This window comes from Phyllobates terribilis, unplaced genomic scaffold (genome assembly GCF_046119375.1).
Source record: "Phyllobates terribilis strain yellow unplaced genomic scaffold, ASM4611937v1 Scaffold_7__3_contigs__length_470593459, whole genome shotgun sequence".
Classification (NCBI taxonomy): Eukaryota; Metazoa; Chordata; class Amphibia; order Anura; family Dendrobatidae; genus Phyllobates; species Phyllobates terribilis.
The window spans coordinates 118218919-118244642 of NW_027362767.1; the positions used below are offsets into that span (position 1 = coordinate 118218919).

Consider the following 25724-nt stretch of genomic DNA (forward strand, 5'->3'; position numbering starts at 1 on the left):
GAAGGAGATCCCAGACATGCTTAGCACTTGTTGGCCCTTTTGCCTTCACTCTGTGGTCCAGCTCATCCCACCCATCTCGATTGGGTTCAGGTCTGGTGACTGTGGAGGCCAGGTCATCTGGCGTAGCACTCCATCACTCTCCTTCTTGGTCAAATAGCCTTTACACAGCCTGGAGGTGTGTTTGGGGTCATTGTCCTGTTGAAAAATAAATGATGGTCCAACTAAACGCAAACCGGATGGAATAGCATGCCGCTGCAAGATGCTGTGGTAGCCATGCTGGTTCAGTATGCCTTCAATTCTGAATAAATCCCCAACAGTCTTACCAGCAAAGCACCCCCACACCATCACTTCTCCTCCTCCATGCTTCACAGTGGGAACCAGGCATGTAGATTCCACCTGTTCACCTTTTCTGCATCGCACAAAGACATGGTGGTTGGAACCAAAGATCTCAAATTTGGACTCATCAGACCAAAGCACAGATTTCCACTGGTCCTTCCTTGTGTTCTTTAGCCCAAACAAGTCTCTTTTGCTTGTTGCCTGTCCTTAGCAGTGGTTTCCTAGCAGCTATTTTACCATGAAGGCCTGCTGCACAAAGTCTCCTCTTAACAGTTGTTGTAGAGATGTGCCTGCTGCTAGAACTCTGTGTGGCATTGACCTGGTCTCTAATCTGAGCTGCTGTTAACCTGCGATTTCTGAGGCTGGTGACTCGGATAAACTTATCCTCAGAAGCAGAGGTGACTCTTGGTCTTCCTTTCCTGTTTTTCATGTGAGCCAGTTTCTTTGTAGCGCTTGATGGTTTTTGCAACTGCACTTGGCGACACTTTCAAAGTTTGCCCAATTTTTCACACTGACTGACCTTCATTTCTTAAAGTAATGATGGCCACTCGTTTTTCTTTACTTAGCTGCTTTTTTCTTGCCATAATACAAATTCTAACAGTCTATTCAATAGGACTATCAGCTGTGTATCCACCAGACTTCTGCACAACACAACTGATGGTCCCAACCCCATTTATAAGGCAAGAAATCCCACTTATTAAACCTGACAGGGCACACGTGTGAAGTGAAAACCATTTCCGGTGACTACCTCTTGAAGCTCATCAAGAGAATGTCAAGAGTGTGCAAAGCAGTCATCAAAGCAAAAGGTGGCTACTTTGAAGAACCTAGAATATAAGACATATTTTCAGTTGTTTCACACTTTTTTGTTAAGTATTGTAAGGCGGCAGTGTTCACACCGTGCAGTAACTGAGGCAGTGACCCAAGCAAGTCCAACATAAACAGCTTTTATTCAGCAACTCACGGGTAAACAGAAATTCCTCTGGTTCGCAGCCGGGTTAACATGAGTCCATAAACAACGGTTGCCGGGGACAACGGCGGTGCCGGGCCGCTCAGAGCCTGACAGGTGCAGAGGCTTCCCAGGCGTGGGTTCAGCCACCCTCTATTCTGCTGAGCTTTCCTGCTATGGTCCTAGCAGGTTCCAACATGCAACAACACTAATCCTTAGTGCAGGGATTTTTAAAGGACCTGTGGCAAGAGCCACTGGAAAACCCGGGTCGGAGGGAGGAGGCCGCCCCACTGCCTCCTGTGACCTCCTCCAAGAAATGAAGGCCCTGCCGGGTTTTACTTAATCTGCCTTAGCCAGGTAGTCTGACCAGGTGATTGATCGCCTTCATTCCAGCATTGCAGCCGCAGGTGTGTCTGTGACTGCAATGCACTCCAATGGATTTAATAGGTCTCTGTAAACATTCTGGGGGATATATAACGTCCCTCATATAAGATCCCGGTCACTGCCTCACAGTATATAATTCCACATGTGTTAATTCATAGTTTTGATGCCTTTAGTGTGAATGTACAATTTTCAAAGTCATGAAAATACAGAAAAATCTTTAAATGAGAAGGTGTGTCCAAACTTTTGGTCTGTACTGTATATAGAATGTACTCGGATTTCATTGTCCTGACATAAAAATAACCTGTGTCTGCCACAATTGAGTTATTCATCTCTTTTACAGCTTTAGTCATCAGGTACAGGAGGGCGGAGAGGTTTTAAGGCACAGTGTAAAAAACAGTCATAATCTGTTATGTGCAGTATGGTCCCACATTGTCCATCTAGAAGTGCACCGTTCCCCAGCCAGATGATATCCTGATTGCTGAAGGTTGTCCTCTGGGTTGTTTGACTGTTAGGATTAGGACCAGTGGCAGCATTGAGCTGCTGGCCTGAATTGTGTGCCTTCATTGATGTTATATGAGGCAGCTTTACCTATGTAGTTTTGGAAGCACAATGGCTCTGCAGCTGATCAGGATCAGGAGCTGACAGTATGCACCAGTGATCCTGGCCAGATTCAGTACAATGCTTACATTCACTATTGGAAAGAAACTATAAAAACCGTGCATGTTTTGCCAGCAACTCTACGCAGCCGTATTGGCGAGACTTTGGCAGTCAACTATAAACAATAAAAAGTTTATAGTAGTAACTTACAGAAGTGCTTCTTTTTACAAGTGTTTCCCAACGATGAAGATAGAAATAACCTTTTAATTATCCCCAGGTTGTTAACTGGGTAAGGCTTTATCTGTGAAAAATGAAGAATTCTGAGTGGTAAAAACATCATTGTGGCTTTACTGACTTCCCACACTGCCGCTATGCTTTATTCCTTTTTGCATCACTGAGCATGCCCAGTAAGTGAAAATCAGCTGTCATCAGCCTCCTGGCATCCAGCACAAGCGCAGTGCACAAATGAAGACGTCCGACCCCTTTTTGTAATCCTTTCTATAGTACTGGCTTGATGACTTTGATACTGCTTCTGATGCCTCCCATTTTAAACAAATAAGACAATATTGGTCTTGAAATAGCCCCATTGTTTTTTACTGGTACAGGTGAGTGTGCTCTCCAGCACATTTTTATCAAACGTATTAACATTATCACTCTGCGTGGGCTCACCTGGTAAGATGAACTCCCTAAGCAGTAGGTCAGGGTGAGCAGCACGGACCAGAGGCCATAATACAGCAGAGCAGAACAAATGGAAGGTAAATAAAACAGCACAGAACAGTACACCTGAAAATGCAAGACAGTAAATGGATTAGCAGAGCTGGAAGTATTAGATGCAGATCCAATAGAGCCAAAGGTGAGAGTAGAACTACAGAACCTTATTGCAGATGCGCAGATAGCATACTCAACTCTGCTTTTCCTGTCTGCTATCAGACACCTTGGTCCAGAAGTGTGGATAGCACAAAGGAACATCATAGATACGAAGGCAATTAGGCATCTGTCAGGAGTGTGGATAGCACAAAGGAACATCATAGATACAAAGGCAATTGGGCATCTGTCAGGAGTGTGGATATCACAAAGGAATATCATAGATACGAAGGCAATTAGGCATCTGTCAGGAGTGTGGATAGCACACAGGATAAGTAGAGTTGAGTAAGATTCAGCACCTGGCTATAGCAGAGCCAAATGAGAAGTATGGTTTGACTACTGGAAAGTCCATGGCAACAGCAGGCACTACTACATGAACACTCAGGTTGTGCGCAGCCATTGGAATCAACCTTAATACCTTAAAAGGTTTTTGTTAACATCAGAGGTGCATTATGGGTTACATTAGTAACCTAGCATGGACTAGTACAGAGGGAGCAGATTGTCGGGGAAGGAAGATGCACAGTACGGCATTGGAGCCAGGGCAGGTGAGTAACACAAAGCTGATTTTTACTTTCCAGGAAAAAAAACAAACAACAAAACAAACAAAAAAGACAAACTGACACTAAAGAAGACCTGCGATCGTTTAAACGTTATGACCTTCTGGACCCAGACCACCCAGGGGTCACATCAGGACGTGACACACAGCTATTGGTCCAGATCCTTCTGTCAGTACACTATTCCCATTGATGTTTTCATCGACAGATTACTTGTCACCGATGTAAATATATTTTAAGAATATTGATATTTTTAAGTATGGAGGCTTATTAAAGTGGTGTCTACATTAATTTAATGTCAAGGGTAGTCTAGTTTCACAAGGCTATGAGACATTAAAGGGTTTGTCCACTATAGTCCCATGGTTCAAATCAACATAAAATTAAAAAATAGATTCTTACTTCCCAGGTGGATGCTGTTCCTCCAATCTCAATACTATGCCATCTACTGGTCACCTGATATTATTATTATTATTATTATTTATTTTTAGAGCACCATTCATTCCATGGTGCTGTACATGAGGAGGGGTTACATACAAAATAAAGATATAAATTACAATTAACAAACTAACAATGACAGACTGGTACAGACGAGGAGAAGGCCCTGTCCTTGTGGACTTATAGTCTACAGGACATAAACAATATCTCATGACATTGATTGGCTACGTCCTTCTCAGTTCTGTCTGTGTGGAGAAATAATGTTCTGTGTATTTAGGTTGTACTTTAAGGGTCAGCATTCTTTTCACTAATTGACTCCTGTGCTCACAGCCCCCATTGTCACCACACCTAACTTTCCTTATTGCCTACATGGTTTTAAAACATTTTTGCATTGCTGTGGGCCTACCCAAGATATTTCTGAACAGTACTATGATTATCATATCTTCTTTAAGAAGGAAAATTACATATCACAAAATTTATATTTATGGTACATTTAGGACCCGGAAAAAAATGAAATATATATTCTGGTGTCATAGCCTCAATGTCAATTACTTTGGAGCACTCTTATATGGCTTTCATGAGTTTACAGACAGTGGTGTGCAGATAGTTGCATTCTTTGGGATTTACACCTTGACATATAAATGATGTTTGCAATTAGCAAATGGAGACTTGGAGAAGTTCTGAGGTAGATCATCCTCAGAGTCTTTGATATTATTACCTGATACATACGGGCCTAATAGTTGCAACACTCAACATGAATAAGTCCACATGGGACTTGCAGGTTTCAGCATCAAAATTGCATGGATATTTTCCACAGCCTTCATATTTTGCAATGCTATGCTTTATATTTCTCATTTGCAGCAAAGGTCTATTTACACTGCATTTTTTTTTACAGAAAGTGTCACTGAAATTTTTTATGGTAATGTTCTCACTGAGGTTTTTGGGAAACTGTAAAAGAAGTAGCATGTTCATTCTTCAAGACACCGTGTGCCGCATAGTTCTATGTGATAAAAGGGGAAAGGAGGGTGCACTACAAATTGAGACAATAAATAATACAGGGTGCTAAATCATGTAGAGAAGAGAAGAATGTAAGAAGGAGAAAAAGCACTACATAGAGATGTGCACACCTGATATATATAATACATGCAAAAAAGGTTATTCGACAACAAGGGACAAAGATAAAAACCCATTGAAGACCAATTAATGGTCAGTACTCAACTAATCTAATAACTGTATATATATGTTTGCTGTATCACTTAATAACCTACATTCCCTGATGAAGCCGTCTGCGTCACGGCGATACGTGTGGGGTTTCTCTCTAGGTAGCAGTTAACGACATATGTATACTCAGGGATCTCTATGTAATGCTTTTTCTCCTTACTAGTTTTATGTGGACATGATGTTTTTTTCAGGCAGATTCCACATGCAATCTGTCTAAACAGCATCCCACAAAATGAACATGTTCAATTTTTGCCTGGGAAAACTCTGAGAGTTGCGCCTTCGTCTAAATTACGCCGTGTACACATAGCCTTGCTGTTCACATGAGGTGAGGTTTGAATTTTATTTCCTGAAGAGGTTTTGAACATCACCTGGTGAAAAAAAAATGCATGTCACCTGTTACACCCCTGTCCCAGGTATTCCAGGCATTACTTTCTTCCCTTGGGTCCGCTGCCCTCTGTTTTGTTCCACATCAGGGTTTTGCAAGATGCCCAGCATGGATCAATGACATCATCCCCCTAGACCTATTTAAGGCCCATTAAAACACTCTTGTGTCTTGGGATTGAGACTTTAGATCTTTGGTTTGCTCCACCATCTGTGCTTTTTATGTTTGTGCTTGCATCGAACCCTGCTGGGTTCCACGTCATCCATCCTGCTGCTCCTGAGATTTCTGTGGTTGTCAAGTTCTCGCTTCCTACGTGCCTTCCTGCTTGCTGCATCAACGCCTGGGTTCTGTGTGCCCACCTGGACCCAAGGCTTAGAGGATCCATCTGACCTTGTGTGCCTAACATCACCTCTTCGAAGTGGATCATGAAGCAATCTACTCCAAACTAAGCACTGGGTAATTAATAGGCTGCAAAAAAAAAACACGTCAGGAAATTCAGGAAAAAAAAAAATCTTCCAAAAGTCCTTCAGGAAAAGAAAAATATTTAGATTTGAGAGTCCTCAGAGGTTGATACCTTTTAATGGCTAACTGAGAAGATGGTAACAAATTGCAAGCTTTTGAGACTACTCAGGTCTCTTCATCAGGCATAGTATACCACAAAATCTGAAGTCACATATTCATACACAATAAGACACACAAGAAAAAAAAAAATAAAAAAATGCAATAGGTAAGACAGGTGATGAAAAGCAGAGTTATTATGGAAGAGATAAACAGTTCTGGCTATAAATATTTTAGCAGTTAATAGATAAGGAGTGTGAAGGTTTTATTGTCCTGTCTAAAGGTAAATCGGTTAATTTTTTTGTGATGGATTTGTTTGCAGAAAATCATTTGTAAAATATAGTACTAACGTTGTCGGTGAAATCCTAAGGTTTTGTTCACAAAGTTTTTTTTTTTCAAATGTTCATTGATGTTTTTTTTGCAGTGGAAACTGATTCAGTAAATGCTTCTTCTCTAAGAAGTTTTTGGAGAATATTTTCTTTTCCTGATATAGGGAAAATATATATTCTTGTACCGTGTTAGCCAGTAGATAGAAAAATATTTAGATTTGAGAGTCCTTAGTGGTTGATACCTTTTAATGGCTAACTGAAAAGATGGTAACAAATTGCAAGCTTTCGAGACTACTCAGGTCTCTTCATCAGGCATAGTATACCATAAAATCCGAAGAGTCACATATTTATACACAATAAGACACACAAGAAAAAAAAAATTAATAGGTAAGACAGGTGATGAAAAGCAGAGTTATTATGGAAGAGATAAACAGTTCTGGCTATAAATATTTTAGCAGTTAATAGATAAGAAGTGTGAAAATTTTATTGTCCTATGACCAGGTCCAGTGTTGTGATGGCCTCACAATTCTGAGGGGCACATTCCTTAGTTGATGTAGAATGACATAAATCCATGCGACACATTCATTCCTGCTCTGAAAGTGTTAAAGGTCATCATCAGTTTATATTCTAAGATTCTTCTTTCTCTTTGTCTCTATCTCAGATGGATAGAGACAAACACCTTGATGGCCTCAGAAAGACCTTTTTGAAACAGGGCTACCATCCAAGAACAATTGAGAACCAGATTACAAGAACCACCAGAATATCAAGGAATCATCTCCTACATTAGAAAACCAAACAATAAAACAACCGAGTGCCTCTAGTAGTCACCTACAATCCAAATCTGGAGGTGCTATGAAGAGCTGCATGGAAACTACAACCCTTACTACAAAAAGATGCCCAATTACAATCCATATTTCCAGACCCCCCACTTCTGTGTTTCAGGCAGCCCCCAAATCTAAGAAGCATCATTGTCAGAAGCTCCCTGTCATCTCCACCAGCTACAGGTACCTTTCCTTGCAATCAGAAAAAATGTAAAACCTGTCCATTTATAATGACCACAGACAAGATAAAGATTCCCAATTCACATCAGGACTATAAGATCCCAGGTACGTTCAGCTGTATCACATCTAATGTAGTGTACTTAATTCTATGTACCAAATGTCCAGCTGGGGGTCTTTATGTAGGGGAGACAGGGCAAAAACTTAGAACAAGGATGAATCATCATTGCCACACAATAAAAGAAAATATAATAGATCTGCCTGTAGCCAAGCATTTTTGTTCCCCTGATCACAGCATAAAAGATATGAAATTACTGGTATTAAAAGGTAACTTTAAATCTCAAAGAGAAAGAAGAACCTCAGAATATAAACTGATGATGACCTTTAACACTTTCAGAGCAGGAATGAATGTGTCACATGGATTTATGTCATTCTACATCAACTAAGGAATGTGCCCCTCAGAATTGTGAGGCCATCACAACACTGGACCTGGTCACAGGACAATAAAATTTTCACACTTCTTATCTATTAACTGCTAAAATATTTATAGCCAGAACTGTTTATCTCTTCCATAATAACTCTGCTTTTCATCACCTGTCTTACCTATTAATTTTTTTTTTCTTGTGTGTCTTATTGTGTATAAATATGTGACTCTTCGGATTTTATGGTATACTATGCCTGATGAAGAGACCTGAGTAGTCTCGAAAGCTTGCAATTTGTTACCATCTTTTCAGTTAGCCATTAAAAGGTATCAACCACTAAGGACTCTCAAATCTAAATATTTTTCTATCTACTGGCTAACACGGTACAAGAATATATATTTTCCCTATATCAGGAAAAGAAAATATTCTCCAAAAACTTCTTAGAGAAGAAGCATTTACTGAATCAGTTTCCACTGCAAAAAAAACATCTATGAACATTTGAAAAAAAAAAACTTTGTGAACAAAACCTTAGGATTTCACCGACAACGTTAGTACTATATTTTACAAATGATTTTCTGCAAACAAATCCATCACAAAAAAATTAACCGATTTACCTTTAGACATACCGAAGCCTTGCAGTAAATTAAACAAGCCATCGCATGATCAAGTTCCCTAGTGAAGCGAAAGAAAGTTTTAAAAAATATATATTAAAATCTTTAAAGAGTGAGGGAGAGTTTTTTCCCTAGAAGATTGAGTCTTTCAATGGGGTTCGAGTTCTGGTGGAAGTTCGAGTATTGGTCTCGTACCCGAACTGAACTTTCTCAAAAGTTTAGGTCGACTGCCAGAACCTGAATTTCCAGCAGTCCGCACATCCCTATTAAAAAAGTGATCAACATGTGATCCATACCCCATATTAGTACCAATAAAAAACATTAATTTTATACCAATTTATATCAACTGTATCATCGGAGATACCTTCATAGTGGTCTGTTTGGATGATTCCTAACTCTCTTCTTATGATTTCCCCTTCCACCACTTTCAGATAATGGCTCTTCTCCAGTGTCTACTACACTGTGTGCAGAATTATTAGGGAAATGAGTATTTTGATCACATGATACTTTTTATTCATGTTGTCCTACTCCAAGCTGCATAGGCTTGAGAGCCAACTATCAATTAAGTAAATCTGGTGATGTACATCTCTGTAATGAGGAGGGGTGTTGACTAATGACATCAACAACCTATATAAGGTGTGCTTAATTATTAGGCAACTTCCTTTCCTTTGGCAAAATGGGTCAGAAGAGAGATTTGACGGGCTCTGAAAAGTCCAAAATTGTGAGATGTCTTGCAGAGGGATGCAGCAGTCTTGAAATTTCCAAACTTTTTAAGAGTGATCACCGAATAATCAAGTGTTTCATGGCAAATAGCCAACAGGGTCGCAAGAAGCGTGTTTGCCAAAAAAGCCGCAAAATAACTGCCCATGAATTGAGGAAAATCAAGCGTGACGCTGCCAAGATGCCATTCGCCACCAGTTTTGCCATATTTCAGAACTGCAATGTTACTGGAGTATCAAAATGGTGTATGATACTCAGGGACATGGCCAAGGTAAGGAAGGCTGAAAAACGACCACCTTTGAATAAGAAACATAAAATAAAACGTCAAGAATGGGCCAAGAAGTATCTTAAGACTGATTTTTCAAAGGTTTTATGGGCTGATGAAATGAGAGTGACTCTTGATGGGCCAGATGTATGGGCCAGAGGCTGGATCAGTAAAGGGTAGAGAGCTCCACTCCGACTCAGGCGCCAGCAAGGTGGAGGTGGGGTACTCGTATGGGCTGGTATCATCAAAGATGAACTTGTGGGACCTTTTCGGGTTGAGGATGGAGTGAAGCTCAACTCCCAGACCTACTGCCAGTTTCTGGAAGACATCTTCTTCAAGCAGTGTTACAGGAAGAAGTCGGTATTGTTCAAGAAAAACATGATTTTCATTCAGGACAATGCTCCATCACATGCATCCAACTACTCCACAGCGTGGCTGGCCAGTAAAGGTCTAAAAGAAGAAAAAACAATGACATGGCCCCCTTGTTCATCTGATCTGAACCCCAAAGAGAACTTGTGATCCATCATAAAATGTGAGATCTACAGGGAGGGAAAACAGTACACCTCTCGGAACAGTGTCTGGGAGGCTGTGGTTGCTGCAGCACGCAATATTGATCGAAAACAGATCAAGCAACTGACAGAATCTATGGATGGAATGCTGTTGAGTATCATCATAAAGAAAGGTGGCTATATTGATCACTAACTTTTTTGTTTTTTGTTTTTGCATGTCAGAAATGTTTATTTCTAAATTTTGTGCACTGATATTGGTTTACCTGGTGAAAATAAACAAGTGAGATGGGATTATATTTGTTTTTTATTAAGTTGCCTAATAATTCTGCACAGTAATAGTTACCTGCACAAAAAGATATCCTCCTAAGATAGCCAAATCTAAAAAAAACCCACTCCAACTTCCAAAAATATTAAGCTTGGATATTTATGAGTCTTTTGCATTTATTGAGAACAAAGTTGTGGATCAATAATAAAAATAATCCTCTAAAATACAACTTGCCTAATAATTCAGCACACAGTGTAGAAAACAGGTTCAATGAAATGTAGAATGATTTTTTTTTGTAAGTTACTGATGTGACCCTTTCTGGTTTACGTCATCATTTTTCTGCAAAGGGGTTAAAGGCTGTACAACGATTCCGAAGGATTTCCAAATATTGTACACAATGTATGCACAATTTTACTTTGCATTTGACAGCAATTATTGCTTTCACATGAAGAATAAGACTATTTCTGGCCATTGCTTTCTATATTTTTAGCAGTTTTCCATCTATATGCTCTACAAACTAGAAGCCTTAGCAGTTTCTCTTTCTACGTCTATCTCTCCAGCTCCATTCTTTCCTCTTTACATGGACTTCTATACCCAGCAGTTGTAATCTGGTGTATTTTTAATATAACTTAATAAATACTGTTTTAAGGTTTTATATGTTGACTTTGTCAAATACTCCCCTTTTTTTATATCTACTATGTTTGAATTTAGTAGACAGATTTTGAGGGCAAATGACCAACACTGGAGAGAAGTGAGTGCTACCTGGGGAAAGTTACATTTTTCTTGAATAGGATATAATATATGACTAGTAGTGTTAAGTGAGCATGCTCGATACTGCTTGTAACGGGTCTGGGAGGCGGAACCTCTGAGCTACTATACAAGGGGGCAGCCCTTGTAAGGGAGCGGGTGGCAGTCTCTGGATGAACGGACAGGGAGATACGGCAAGTGATCAGGGCTGTCTCTGGGTAAAGGGTAGGTACGACCTGTGATGGCAGAGCCTCCGGGTAGGCTAGCAGGCAGATGGTAGATGTGTGCTCCCAGGTGAGCAAGCGAGAGTCTCTGGAATAACAGGTGGTCACGGCACGTGACGGCGGAACCTCCGGGCTGGCAAGCAGGCAGGTAACGGAGAAGCGCTCCCAGGTGAGCGGGCAAGAGTCTCTGAAGTAGCTGATGGTCACAGCACGTGACAACGGAGCCTCCGGGCTGGCAAGCAGGCAGGTAACGGAGAAGCGCTCCCAGGTGAGCGGACAAGAGTCTGAAGTAGCTGATGGTCACAGCACGTGACAACGGAGCCTCCGGGCAGGCAAGCAGGCAGGTAACGGAGAAGCGCTCCCAGGTGAGCGGGCAAGCTGGTCCATAGACAGACTGACCGGAGTTGTAAGGCAGACCGTCGGACCTCAGGAAAGTAGGCAGGTAGCTGATGTGCGCTCCCAGGTGAGCGGGCAGGCTGGTCCTTTAGACAGACTGACAGGAGTAGTAAGGCAGACCGTCGGACCTCAGACTGGCAGACAGGTAACAAGTATTCAGGCAGGAATCAGGCAGGAATCAGGCAGGAATCAGGCAGGTAACTGGCAGGAAACTGGCAGGTAACTGGCAGGAAACTGGCAACGTGACCTGAGGGCTGAAGCACAGGTGAGACACAGGTGCAAACAACATTGCTCGGGCACCTCCATTTTGGAGGAGGTGCCTTATGTATGATGAAGTCCTCCGGCCATTGGCCGGGGACTCCTTAGGACGGCGCGCGCGGCCCCTTTAAGAGGAGGGGAGCGCGCGCGCGCGCGCCCTAAGCACAGGGGCCGGGAAGGAGCGCGCGCTGAGAGCAGAGCGGGAGGAGGACGCCGGGAAGGAGCGCGCGCTGACAGCAGAGCGGGAGAGGGACGCCGGGCACGGGGCAGAGCGGTGAGGGGAGCAGTGTCCCTGCCTAGCAGAGGGCAGGGACGCCGGCACTACAGTACCCCCCCCTTTAGGCCCCCCCTTTTTTAGGCCAGACAGAAATTTAGCTAGGATGAGAGGGGCATGGATGTTCTCCCGGGGCTCCCACGTTCTCTCCTCAGGACCAAACCCCTTCCAATCTACCAGAAAAAAGGTCTTTCCTCTTACCCTTTTGGTGGCAAGAATGTTCTCTACCTCAAACTCGTCCTCAGCAGAAACCGGAGCAGGAGGCGTACCTGTAGACTTGGAAAAAGAGTTAAGTACCACAGGTTTGAGGAGAGATACATGGAAGGAGTTAGGGATCCGTAAGTTGGCCGGGAGTTTCAATTTATAGGCCACCGGGTTGATCTGACTGATGACCTCCAGTGGGCCGATGAACCGAGGCCCTAACTTATAGGAAGGGATCTTGAGCCGGACATATTTGGACGAGAGCCAGACTTTATCCCCAGGACGGAATTGAGGAGGGTCCAGACGTTTTTTGTCAGCGTGTCTTTTCATACGCTCGGAAGACTGAAGGAGTGCGGATCGGGTACTCTCCCAAATGGAGGAAAATTTGCTAACGAGAGATTCCGCAGCCGGGTTGTCCACCGAGGTGGAGACAGGAAAAGGAATCCGAGGATGCTGACCAAAGACTACAAAAAACGGGGATTTGGAGGAGGATTCGCTCTCGTGATTATTGTAAGAGAACTCGGCCCATGGTAGGAGATCCACCCAGTCAGAATGGTGGGCATTAACGAAGTGCCGGAGGTAACTGGTCAGGTTCTGATTGATCCGCTCCACTTGACCATTGGACTGTGGGTGGTAAGCGGAAGAGAAGTCCAGGGAGACGTCTAGTAGTTTACAAGTGGCTCTCCAGAAGCGTGAGGTGAACTGTACCCCACGATCCGACACGATGTGGAGGGGCAGGCCATGAAAACGGAAGATGTGACGAATAAAGTCTCTAGCTAGCTCGGGTGCAGACGGGAGGCCTGGCAGGGGAACGAAATGAGCCATCTTGGAGAAGCGGTCAGCGACCACCCAAATGACCGTACAACCGGCAGAGAGTGGGAGGTCAGTTATGAAGTCCATTGCAATATGCTGCCAGGGGGCAGCAGGTACTGGGAGCGGAAGGAGGCGACCGGCTGGCAGATCTCTCGGAACCTTGTTGCGGGCGCAGGACACACAGGCAGAAACAAAGTCTATTACATCCTTGTGCAGGGTAGGCCACCAGTAGTGCCGGGAAATAAGCTGGAGGGTCTTCTTCTGACCAGCGTGGCCAGCCAGTTTAGACGAGTGACCCCAGTGAAGGATCTTCTCCCGATCAGGTACTGATACGAACGTCTTTCCGGGAGGAAGACGATTTAGACTCACGGGAGCCACCTGCATTACTCTGGCGGGATCGATGATGTGTTTCGGATCTTCCTCGAGATCAGATACCAGAAAGGATCGAGACAAGGCGTCCGCCTTGACGTTTTTGTCAGCCGGGCGAAAATGAAGGACAAAATCAAAACGAGCAAAAAACAAGGACCACCGGGCTTGGCGCGGGTTAAGTCTCTGGGCATGCTGGAGATAAGCCAAGTTCTTGTGGTCAGTGTAAATTATTACCGGGTGAAGAGCCCCCTCAAGCAGGTAACGCCACTCCTCCAATGCCAGTTTGATGGCCAATAACTCTCGATCTCCTATGGAATAATTGCGCTCTGAGGAGGAGAAGAGTTTAGAGAAGAAGCCGCAAGTTACCATCCTCCCGGAAGAAGATTTTTGAGTAAGTACCGCTCCAGCTCCAGAGGAGGAGGCGTCCACTTCCAGGAAGAACTGCTTGTTGCCGTCCGGGCGATGCAGCACCGGGGCGGAAGAGAAGGCCTGTTTTAAGGAAAGAAAGGCTTCTTCTGCTTCGGGCGGCCACTCTTTGGGATTAGTACCCTTACGGGTGAGCGCGGAAATTGGGGCAGTCCGGGAAGAGAAGTGTGGTATGAAGAGGCGGTAGTAGTTGGCGAAGCCCAGGAACCGCTGAATGGCCTTCAGCCCCTCCGGTCGAGGCCATTTCTCGATGGCAGACAGTTTCTCTGGATCCATTCGTAGGCCGGTCTGAGAAATAATGTAGCCCAAAAACGGAAGCGAGGTCTGCTCAAAGAGGCACTTCTCGTATTTAGCGAAGAGGTGATTCTGCCTGAGCCTGAGCAGGACCTGACGAACGTCCCTCCGGTGAGTCTGGAGATCCGGAGAGAAGACCAAGATGTCGTCCAGGTACACCACTACGCAGGAGTAGAGAAGGTCCCGGAAGATGTCATTGACCAACTCTTGAAAAACGGCAGGAGCGTTACAGAGACCAAAGGGCATTACCAGGTATTCATAGTGGCCGTCCCGGGTGTTGAATGCCGTCTTCCATTCATCCCCTTGACGGATACGAACCAGGTTGTACGCCCCACGGAGGTCTAGTTTGGTGAAGATTCTAGCCCCCCTCAGACGATCAAATAATTCTGGAATGAGCGGAAGGGGGTACTTATTCTTCACCGTGATCTGGTTTAGGCCTCTATAGTCTATACAGGGACGGAGAGAGCCGTCCTTCTTTTTAACGAAAAAGAAGCCTGCTCCCGCCGGGGAGGTAGATTTCCGGATGAATCCCCTGGCCAGATTCTCCTCAATATATTCGGACATCGACCGGGTCTCAGCAGCGGATAAAGGATAAATACGCCCACGGGGAGGAGTAGTACCGGGTAACAGGTCGATGGGACAGTCGTATGGTCTATGAGGGGGTAATGTCTCTGCCTCCTTTTTATTAAAGACATCAGCATAAGACCAATAAGGAATTGGAAGTCCAGGTAGATTAGCTGGGGTAGGAGAGGGACGGACGGGATGGACGGGAACCAGGCAGGTCTTATGACAGTCTTGTCCCCAGCGAAGGACTTCTCCGGTTTGCCAGTCAAGCACGGGTGCATGTCTCTGGAGCCAAGGCAGACCTAGCAAGAGGGCGTGAGAGAGTCCAGGCAGAACATGAAAGGAGATACTCTCAGAATGCAGCATTCCCACCTGCAGAGTAATGGATTCGGTGATGAGTTGGATGGGGCGTGGTAAGAGCCCCCCATCCACGGCAGCCACAGACAAGGGTACAGCCAGAGGTTTGGTGGGGATGCGGTATTTCTCTACCAGGGACTGTGAAATAAGATTCCCGGCTGCTCCAGAGTCCAGTTGGGCTAGTTCGAAATAACGGTTCTCCCCGTAGACGATTGAAACTGACAACAGCAGGGATGGAGAGGATTTATTCTTGTCTAGGTGGACCTCTCTGAGCGAACCTAGACACAGGCGTTTCCCGACCTTTCCGGGCAGGCACGGATCTGGTGCTCCTTACTGCCACAGTAGAAGCAGGTCCCCTCGGCACGGCGTAAGTCCTGACGGGTCTTGACCATCTTGGTCTGGTCGACCTGCATAGGCTCAGGAGGGTGTACCTGGTTAGAGACAGAAGGAGTGACGGGTTTCTGAAAAGTAGGAGCTAGACGTGGTAACCTCCTCTCACGGGTGACCTCTCTGGCACGCTCCTGGAACCGTAGGTCAATCCGGGTGGCAAGAGTTATTAAGTCATCGAGAGTGGTAGGAGTGTCCCGACCGGCAAGTTCATCTTTAATACGGCCGGACAGACCCTCCCAGAAGACGGAAACCAGAGCGTCGTTATCCTAGGTCAGCTCCGAGGCAAGGGTACGGAACCGTATGGCATATTGGCCCACGGTGAGACTCCCCTGACGGAGGCGTAGCAACGATGATGCAGATGAGGTCTTCCGTCCGGGTTCGTCGAAGACTTTCCGGAAAGCCGTGAGAAAAGCAGGCAAGTTGGACACCAGGGGGTCTCCTCTCTCCCATAGAGGATTTAGCCAGGCCAGGGCCTCCCCGGTGAGATGGGACATGATGAAGGCAATTTTGGCCCGGTCGGAGTTAAACTGGTAGGACAAAAGTTCAAAATGCAGGGTGCACTGATTTAAGAAGCCCCGAGCCTGTACGGAGTCGCCTCCGAAGCGAGGAGGTGCAGAAAGCCGGGGTCCGGGGTAGGATACCATGGTATTAGTGGGCAGCGGAGCTGCCGGATTGCAAGATATGGCACTGGCGGAGGTTGTTGGTGGATCAGACAGAGTGTTCAGGCGAGTATTAACATTCCGCAGGTGACCCAGGATGGACTCCTGTTGGGTCCTCTGACGGGACAGTTCAAGACAGAGGTCCGAGAGCGAGGGAGCTTGGGTGCCACCGGGTTCCATGGCCCGAGCAAACTGTAACGGGTCTGGGAGGCGGAACCTCTGAGCTACTATACAAGGGGGCAGCCCTTGTAAGGGAGCGGGTGGCAGTCTCTGGATGAACGGACAGGGAGATACGGCAAGTGATCAGGGCTGTCTCTGGGTAAAGGGTAGGTACGACCTGTGATGGCAGAGCCTCCGGGTAGGCTAGCAGGCAGATGGTAGATGTGTGCTCCCAGGTGAGCAAGCGAGAGTCTCTGGAATAACAGGTGGTCACGGCACGTGACGGCGGAACCTCCGGGCTGGCAAGCAGGCAGGTAACGGAGAAGCGCTCCCAGGTGAGCGGGCAAGAGTCTCTGAAGTAGCTGATGGTCACAGCACGTGACAACGGAGCCTCCGGGCTGGCAAGCAGGCAGGTAACGGAGAAGCGCTCCCAGGTGAGCGGACAAGAGTCTGAAGTAGCTGATGGTCACAGCACGTGACAACGGAGCCTCCGGGCAGGCAAGCAGGCAGGTAACGGAGAAGCGCTCCCAGGTGAGCGGGCAAGCTGGTCCATAGACAGACTGACCGGAGTTGTAAGGCAGACCGTCGGACCTCAGGAAAGTAGGCAGGTAGCTGATGTGCGCTCCCAGGTGAGCGGGCAGGCTGGTCCTTTAGACAGACTGACAGGAGTAGTAAGGCAGACCGTCGGACCTCAGACTGGCAGACAGGTAACAAGTATTCAGGCAGGAATCAGGCAGGAATCAGGCAGGAATCAGGCAGGTAACTGGCAGGAAACTGGCAGGTAACTGGCAGGAAACTGGCAACGGGACCTGAGGGCTGAAGCACAGGTGAGACACAGGTGCAAACAACATTGCTCGGGCACCTCCATTTTGGAGGAGGTGCCTTATGTATGATGAAGTCCTCCGGCCATTGGCCGGGGACTCCTTAGGACGGCGCGCGCGGCCCCTTTAAGAGGAGGGGAGCGCGCGCGCGCGCGCCCTAAGCACAGGGGCCGGGAAGGAGCGCGCGCTGAGAGCAGAGCGGGAGGAGGACGCCGGGAAGGAGCGCGCGCTGACAGCAGAGCGGGAGAGGGACGCCGGGCACGGGGCAGAGCGGTGAGGGGAGCAGCGTCCCTGCCTAGCAGAGGGCAGGGACGCCGGCACTACACTGCTCGGTACTCGCTCGAGCATCTCACTACTCGGGATGTTCGGAGAGCACCGAGCATTTCCGGGTTAGTCGGGCAGGAGCTCGGGTCTCTGTCCTCCACGTTTGGCGCTCTTTACAGAGCCAATAAACCAAAAAGGATTGCCAGCCAGTCACTGTAATGCTGCAGCCATGTTGTTTGTGGGCATTACAGTGATTGGCTGGCCGCACAGCGTCACCTCGAGTATTTAAAACCGCGCGCCGCCATCTTGGACACAGTCGACCTGGATCAGACAGTGTAGGGTCAGTGCTGCTGAGTTAGGGAGAGATATATAGTGTGAATTAGGTAGTGTAGGGTCTCTAAAGCCTGCTAAATCAAACAAACAGTCCTTCTCAGGACTAATATCCGTCCCAGATATCAGGCAGGCAGGCTGTATAGGAGTTGCAGTGGTTATACCAACAAACACTGCATTACAGTCCTGTGTGCTCCTGCTGGTCAAATTGCTAGACTTATCCCCCAGTCTCAGGGGCCAGGAAAAATCCTTTTTGTTTTTCATCTAAATCCTGTATTTGTTTTCCTCAGTCAGACTGTACAAATACTCGTCTTATTAACCTTTTGTTATTCCCCCCTCCCCCCCAAAAAAAATTGAGTGTGTCTGCGACTGTTCAGACACCAATATATCTGTTTAAAAGAGTCTGGTGTAGGCCAGATAACTAGAACTTTGGTCTTGCAGTTCCACAGTTCAAATCTCTGTATTATCCAGCTTTTTGTCATTTCTCAATAAAAAAAAAACAGTAATAGTGTCTCCCTGACTGTTCAGACACAAATATATCTGTTTAAAAGATTCTGGAGTAGTCCAGAGAAATAGAACTGTGGTTTTCCTCTTCCACGGTTCTAATCTCCTTTTTATTACCCTTTTTCCATTGATAGTGCGAGTGTAAGCTATTTTACTTCATTTACAATGGGCAAGGCGCGTGGCAAGGGGCGTGGAACTGGACGTTCTGGTGATGGTGCGTGTAGAGGATGAGGCCGTGGCCAAGGTGAAAATGTGCCACAACCAACAGCCACATCTTCTCGCTCCCACTTCTTGACCGAATTACTAAGGAAGCACATAACAACAAGACCAGCATTGCGAACTGATCAGTGTGAACAGGTTATTAATTGGATAGCAGATAATACTTCCAGTTACCTGGGCACCACCACCCAGTCTCGACCGCAAACTCCTCCTCACCCTGATGCTCCTTCCTCCCACCATGCCGAGTGTCGTCAAACAGCAACTGATCCCACAGTTGGACACTCTGAAGAGCTGTTCACTGGTCCATTTCCATATTTGTGCCCCTTGCCTGCTCCGCTTGAAGTGGTGGAAGAAGAGATCCCATGTAGTGATGCTCAAATATTTGAAAAGCCACGGCCACAGGAAGTCGACGCTGACAATTTGTCACAAGAGGTGGACGATGATGAGACACAATTGCCAGGAAGTGAGGATGAGGATCGTGGTGCGCAAGTGGAAGAGGAGGAGGTGGTGGATGATCTAGTAACTGACCCAACGTGGCAGGAGGACACGCAGAATGAGGCCAGCAGCACACAGGGGGGGGGAGGCAGAGTACCCCAACAGGCAGGAAGAAGCAGTGTGGTGGCTGCACACAGAAGGCAGGCAACAGCAACTGGTAACACAAACACGAGGGACGTTGCCAGTACAACCTGTAGGTCTTCCAGAGTCAGGAATTTTTTTAAAGACTCTTCTGATTACCCCAAAAAGGCCATTTGTACCACCTGCCATGCCAGCATCAGCAGGGGTGACAAAACTACCAGCCTGACCACCAACAGCATGATCTGGCACATGTCAGCAAAGCACCCGACTTTGTGGGGCGAACCGCAGGGTCCACGACCAGTGTCAGCGGGTGTCACCACTGCTTCTACCGCTGTTGTGCGTGTAAGAGAACCCCCTGTTGTGCGGGCAAGGCAATCCCCTGTCCATACTGCATGCAAAGATGCCCCCTCCTCTCAGTCTTCACTAATTATGGCAGTTTCTCAAGAAACAGCATCAACGTCCACGTCCACATCCCACCGCAGCGTTCAATTGTCCATATCCCAGAGCTTTGAATGAAAGCGCAAATTCGCAGCCAACGCCCTACAGGCCACAGTCCTAAATTTGCACATTTCACGAGTGCTTGCGTTGGAAATGCTGCCATTTAGGCTGGTGGAGACGGAATCCTTCCGCAACCTTATGGCGGTGGCCGTCGCTCTGTACTCGGTCCCCAGTCGACACTGTTTTGCCCAGTGTGCCATCCCCGCACTACACAAGCACGTGTCCCAAAAATCTGCCGTGCGCTCAACAACGCAGTTACTGGGAGAGTCCACCTGACAACGGACACGTGGACAAGTGCTTGTAGCCAGGGACGGTACATCTCTCTGACGGCACACTGGGCAAACATAGTGGAAGCCGGGACCCAGTCGGACCTTGGGACGGAACACATCCTCCCCACACCGAGGATTGCGGGCCCTATGTCAGTCAGAGTTGTCCCCACAGTGTACTGCTCCTGCGCATCATCCTCCTCCTCCTCCTCATGTTCAGTTTCCATCTAAGATATCACCACATCAGTTACAAGCTGGAAGCACTGCAGTACTGCCTCAGCCAAGCGGCAACAGGCTGTGCTGAAACTCATAAGCTTAGGTGATAAACCTCACACTGCTTGTGAGTTGTGGACAGCTGTGAAAGAGCAGGCAGATCTGTGGCTGAGACCGCTGAACCTACATCCAGGCATGGTCGTGTGTGACAATGGCCGTAACCTGGTGGCGGCTCTGAGGCGAGGCGAGATCACACACGTACCATGCCTGGCTCATGTGCTTTACCTCGTGGTTCAGCAGTTTCTTAAATCGTACCCCGAGTTACCAGATCTGCTCGTCAAAGTACGCCGCCTGTCAACTCATTTTCAGAAGTCGGCTATAGCTTCCGCCGCCCTTGCTCTGTTGCAGCAGTGTTTGCAGCTTCCGGTACACCGACTGGTGTGTGATGTCCCTACACGTTGGAACTCTACCCTCCACATGTTGCAAATGATTTGTGAGCAGAAGAGAGCAGTTGTGGAGTACCAGCTTCAACAAGGCCGTCGATATTCAGGTCAGACTCTACACATAAGACGTCAGGAGTGGACCTGGATGTCTGACATATGTACCATCCTGACAAACTTTGAGGAGTTCACCAAGATGGTGAGTGGCGATGACGCCATCATTAGCGTCAGCATCCCACTTGTCTGTCTTTTGCAACGCTCTCTGCAGAGAATTAAAGAGGAGGCATTGCAGCCAGAGTATGATGAGATGGATCAAGAAGCCGTAGCGGGCGATTACACACAGCCCAGCCTCATCTCATCCCAACGTGCATTGGGGGACAAGGAGCGAGAGGAGGAGGAGGAAGAATATGAGCTAGTATCATGCGCTGTAGAAGGTAGTACCTGTACAACTGTCACACCATCGGTTCAGCGTGGATGGCCTGAGGACAGAGGGGAGGAGGAGGAGGAGGAGAGCATGGTCAGTTGTCATCTTGGTGAGGACACGGAAGTCTTGCTCGTTACCAGTCTGGCACGCATGGCTGACTTTGTTATCCTGCCTTACCCGTGACCCTCGCATTGTCAAAATGTTGGGTGATAGTCATTACTGGTTGGTGACACTTTTAGACCCCCGCTACAAGGAGAACTTTCACTCTCTTATTCCTGAGGTGGAGAGGTCTACAAAAATGTGGCAGTACCAGAAGTCCCTTGCTGCAGATCTGTTAAAAAAATTCCCATCTGAACACACTAGCGGCAGAGGTCACAGTTCGTTGACCAACCAAGGCGTACAGGAGAGAGAGACGCAACTGCAATCCAGCAGAGGCAGGGGAACACTGTCAACATTCTGGGACAGTTATCTGAGACCTGCCCAGCTTACAGGCCCTGAGGCGCGGGGTACTCTCACAATGAGTGGAAAGTTTCAAAAGATGGTGAGGGAGTACCTTGCCGACCGTACCAGCGTCCTCCGTGATTCCTCTGTGCCTTTTAATTATTGGGTATCCAAGCTGGACACTTGGAATGAACTCGCTCTGTACGCCTTGGAGTTCCTGGCCTGCCCTGCCGCTAGCGTACTATCGAAGCGTGCTTTTAGTGCCGCTGGGGGAATTGTAACTGATAGCCAGTACTCCCGGGAGGGTCTACCTTATAATCATCAGTAAAGACCCTGAACTGCACTGCAAAGACTCTGAGTCGTTCCTGCTGCGCTCGTGCACCATCACCCCCATCATCCACACTCACTGCCCTGAGGCTATACTCCTCCCGAGGGGAGTTATCCCAGCAGTGACCTGGTGGTCATAAATAGTGTTGAGCGATACCTTCCGATATCGGGAAATATCGGATCGGATTGGATCGGACCGATACCGAAAAAGTATCGGATATCGCCGATTCCGATACCGGAAACCAATGCAAGTCAATGGGACATAAATATCGGAATTAAAATAAACCCTTTCTTTCCTTGTAGGTTATTTCTACATGAAGGAAAACAACTAAGAATAATGTAGAATGTATTGGGGGAGGTGGGGGAGACAATAAAGGCATAGAGGTTTAGCCCAGTCAAATGGAATAGCAGGAATTAATATTTTTTTATTATGTTCTGAGTTACGGAAATATTAACTATGTTAAGTATTTTTATATTTTGTCAGATATTTATGTTTCACTACTTCCATGCTCTTCACCTTCTTTTTTACTTCTCCCACACTTTCTCCTTCATCATCCTCAGCATCTTTTTCATCCACTTCTTCTTCACCTTCTTCTTCTTCACCTTCTTCGTATTATTCTTTTTTTTACATTCTTCATATTCTACTTCTTCATCTTCTTCATATTCTTCTTCTTCATCATATTCTTATTTGTGACAGGCATTCCTGTAGTTGTTATCTATAAAAGGTTGGACATTACACCTTTCGTTCTGCCCGTCACAAAAGATTTACAACAGGATTTGTCCGCGTTCAGTTTGGCCTGCAGCAGCAGGTCTTTTCCAGGGGCACCACGAGGAGGAACGGACTCACCCCCATACACTGCTTAGTCATCTTCTGCTTATAATTTAGATATTATCTTTTGCTCTGATTTTTAGTCTTATGCTTAATGTTCTTCCGCTTTTTGTTCTGCAGCTTCTTGTATTTCTGCTTCTTGGTTTTCTGTCTCTTGTTTTTCTGTATCTTGGTGCTTGTCTTCTCTTCTTTGTCTTCTTGGTCAACTTCTTCAGGGTCATCTTCTTGGTCTTCTTCGGGGTGGTCTTCAGGGTCGTCGTCTTCGGGGGTCCTCGTCTTCGGGGTCCTCGTCTTCTTCGGGTTGGTCTTCTGGGTCCTCGTCTTCGGGGTCCTCGTCTTCTTCGGGGTGGTCTTCAGGGTCCTCGTCTTCTTCGGGGTGGTCTTCAGGGTCCTCGTCTTCTTCGGGGTGGTCTTCAGGGTCCTCGTCTTCAGGGTCATTGTCTTCGGGGTCCTCGTCTTCTTAGGGTTGGTCTTCAGGGTCCTCGTCTTCAGGGTCCTCGTCAGGGAGATCCAGAGTGATTACCAAGAACCATTTCAAAAAGCTTGAACTTGGAAATGTAGCAGAAGGTACAAGAAAGCTGAGGAACTACCGAGGACCAGCTGACGGTACTGGAACCCGGATGGATAGCAGAAGGTACAAGAGCCAATGGAACTACCGAGGACCAGCTGATGTTACTGGAACTCGGTTACTAAGCAGGAGGTACCTGTGCCAGAAAGCACTACCAAGGACCAGCAGACGTTGGTGGAACTTGGATACCGAGAAGGAGGCACCTAATCCAAAGGCACTGCCGAGAACCAGCTGACGGTACTGGAACCCGGATGGGTAGCAGAAGGTACAAGAGCCAATGGAACTACCGAGGACCAGCTGATGTTACTGGAACCCGGATGGGTAGCAGAAGGTACAAGAGCCAATGGAACTACCGAGGACCAGCTGATGTTACTGGAACTCGGTTACTAAGCAGGAGGTACCTGTGCCAGAAAGCACTACCAAGGACCAGCAGACGTTGGTGGAACTTGGATACCGAGAAGGAGGCACCTAATCCAAAGGCACTGCCGAGAACCAGCTGACGGTACTGGAACCCGGATGGGTAGCAGAAGGTACCCATGTAAAAAAAAAGTTCAAGGCCGCGAGCCGGCCGCAGTTACCAAAACCCACAGTCCTACAGAGGGTGCTTGTCCTATTGGCACTATGGAACCAGCCTTCATTGCCAGATCCCGCAGCCCACATAGGAGTCACCTAAACTGCAGGCACCATAGAGTCGGCTAACCCGACCGCAACACGACAGGACAACGCATTGGAGGCAAAGTGACGTTGACACTACCCGGAAACAGCTGGCGTGCTGGAACCAGGCTGGGCAGGAGGGAGTACCCGTGCCAAAGACACTGCCGAGAACCAGCTGACGGTACTGGAACCCGGATGGGTAGCAGAAGATACAAGAGCAAATGGAACTACCGAGGACCAGCTGACGGTACTGGAACCCGGATGGGTAGCAGAAGGTACAAGAGCCAATGGAACTACCGAGGACCAGCTGATGTTACTGGAACTCGGTTACTAAGCAGGAGGTACCTGTGCCAGAAAGCACTACCAAGGACCAGCAGACGTTGGTGGAACTTGGATACCGAGAAGGAGGCACCTAATCCAAAGGCACTGCCGAGAACCAGCTGACGGTACTGGAACCCGGATGGGTAGCAGAAGGTACCCATGTAAAAAAAAAGTTCAAGGCCGCGAGCCGGCCGCAGTTACCAAAACCCACAGTCCTACAGAGGGTGCTTGTCCTATTGGCACTATGGAACCAGCCTTCATTGCCAGATCCCGCAGCCCACATAGGAGTCACCTAAACTGCAGGCACCATAGAGTCGGCTAACCCGACCGCAACACGACAGGACAACGCATTGGAGGCAAAGTGACGTTGACACTACCCGGAAACAGCTGGCGTGCTGGAACCAGGCTGGGCAGGAGGGAGTACCCGTGCCAAAGACACTGCCGAGAACCAGCTGACGGTACTGGAACCCGGATGGGTAGCAGAAGATACAAGAGCAAATGGAACTACCGAGGACCAGCTGACGGTACTGGAACCCGGATGGGTAGCAGAAGGTACAAGAGCCAATGGAACTACCGAGGACCAGCTGATGTTACTGGAACTCGGTTACTAAGCAGGAGGTACCTGTGCCAGAAAGCACTACCAAGGACCAGCAGACGTTGGTGGAACTTGGATACCGAGAAGGAGGCACCTAATCCAAAGGCACTGCCGAGAACCAGCTGACGGTACTGGAACCCGGATGGGTAGCAGAAGGTACCCATGTAAAAAAAAAGTTCAAGGCCGCGAGCCGGCCGCAGTTACCAAAACCCACAGTCCTACAGAGGGTGCTTGTCCTATTGGCACTATGGAACCAGCCTTCATTGCCAGATCCCGCAGCCCACATAGGAGTCACCTAAACTGCAGGCACCATAGAGTCGGCTAACCCGACCGCAACACGACAGGACAACGCATTGGAGGCAAAGTGACGTTGACACTACCCGGAAACAGCTGGCGTGCTGGAACCAGGCTGGGCAGGAGGGAGTACCCGTGCCAAAGACACTGCCGAGAACCAGCTGACGGTACTGGAACCCGGATGGGTAGCAGAAGATACAAGAGCAAATGGAACTACCGAGGACCAGCTGACGGTACTGGAACCCGGATGGGTAGCAGAAGGTACAAGAGCCAATGGAACTACCGAGGACCAGCTGATGTTACTGGAACTCGGTTACTAAGCAGGAGGTACCTGTGCCAGAAAGCACTACCAAGGACCAGCAGACGTTGGTGGAACTTGGATACCGAGAAGGAGGCACCTAATCCAAAGGCACTGCCGAGAACCAGCTGACGGTACTGGAACCCGGATGGGTAGCAGAAGGTACCCATGTAAAAAAAAAGTTCAAGGCCGCGAGCCGGCCGCAGTTACCAAAACCCACAGTCCTACAGAGGGTGCTTGTCCTATTGGCACTATGGAACCAGCCTTCATTGCCAGATCCCGCAGCCCACATAGGAGTCACCTAAACTGCAGGCA

General features: G+C 47.4%; 1 protein-coding gene across 7 annotated transcripts in view; it reads left to right on the plus strand.

The window, feature by feature from the left end:
• Positions 1-25724, plus strand: part of LOC141153874 (NACHT, LRR and PYD domains-containing protein 3-like) — a 182380-nt gene that overhangs the window by 40269 nt on the left and 116387 nt on the right. The window lies entirely within an intron of this gene.